The sequence below is a fragment of the Centrocercus urophasianus genome, unplaced genomic scaffold, assembly GCF_019232065.1.
Source record: "Centrocercus urophasianus isolate 14NV4802_14NV808 unplaced genomic scaffold, USGS_Curo_1.0 seq_1494, whole genome shotgun sequence".
NCBI classification, from domain to species: Eukaryota; Metazoa; Chordata; class Aves; order Galliformes; family Phasianidae; genus Centrocercus; species Centrocercus urophasianus.
The window spans coordinates 1-1383 of NW_024884691.1; positions in this window are offsets into that span (position 1 = coordinate 1).

A 1383-nucleotide genomic window follows, 5' to 3' on the forward strand; every position below is an offset into this window, starting at 1 on the left:
TCATCGCTCCAACCCTCGGCTCTCTTTCCTTTTGGGTTCTGTTCCGGCGTTGTTGGGTTGATTTTTTGGGGGCATCAGATCCTGCTCTCCTTTTGCATCTTTGGGTTTGGTTTGAGAATTCAGAGCTCGTGGTGCTGAGTGCCGCCGTTGGGTTGGGGCCAGCGCTGCATGATGCATCTGTGTAGAGTCGTGGGGTCGTTGGAGGTGGGAATGAAGGCTGAGGTCATGAGTCCGACCCCCAAATCATCCCCACCATGGAACTGTTGAGGTTGGAAAGACCTCTGTGGTCATCCAGCCCCCAAATCATCCCCACCGTAGAGCCACTAAGATGGGAAATGACCACGGAGGTCATCCTACCCCCATCCCATCCCCATTATAGAGCCATTAAGGCTGGAAGGAACCACTGTGGTCATCCAACCCCAACTCGTCCGCACCACAGACCCATCAAAACTGGAAAGGCCACTGTAGGGTCACCCCGTTGCCCTCAGCCCATCAATCCCACTCCAGGTCCTTCCATAGGGTCGCACCATTGGCCTCAACCCATCCACCCCTGTCCAGATCCCTCTGTAGGGTCACAACCTATCAATCCCTCTCCAGATCTCTCTGTAGGAGCTCATCATTTCCTCTCCAGATCCCTCTGTAGGATCTCAGCCCGTTGATCTCCCTCCAGATCCCTCTGTTAGGTCACACCGTTGGCCTCAGCCCACTGATCCCTTTCCAGATCTCTCTATAGGGTCGCACCACTGGTCTCAACCTCTCCAGATCCCTCTGTAGGGTCTCAGCCCATCGTTCCCACCTCTCCAGATCACCTCTTCTTTTTAATTTACTTTTCCACTCCTCTGCATGCAGCAGTTTGCTTCTGAGGCGCGTTTGCTTCGTTTCTCCTTCCCTTGGAGGAGGTTGGAGTGCATTCTGCACCAAAAAAAAAGCCTTTTTTTGGAGAGGAAATCTGCTCTTTTCGGAGCTTCAGAAGGAGCCGAGAGCACAGCTATCACCGTCCCCCAATATTCTCCCATTCCTGATCCCCCCCCCCCCAAAAAAAGAAGGCAGAAATTCAGCGGAAGGAAAATTTCTCACCCTGCGCTGCGCTGTATGAACGAATGGGGGGGGGGGGAGGGAGGGATGGCTGATGCTGCAGGGAATCAAAGACCACTTTGTGCTGCTTTCCCCTGCCCCGAGCCCCCCACCCTGACGTCTGGACGGGGGGTTTTGCCACCTCCTCTTCAATATTTCACCCAGCCACCCTGGATTCTGCAGCTCAGCCTTAAGCAAACAGCCCTCCCTTAAGCTGGGACCGCTTCATTTTGACTAAACCCTGACCAAATAAGCTGGTTGCACAAAGCAACCCCCCTTTCCTTCACCCTCCTCCTCTCCCCCCCCCCT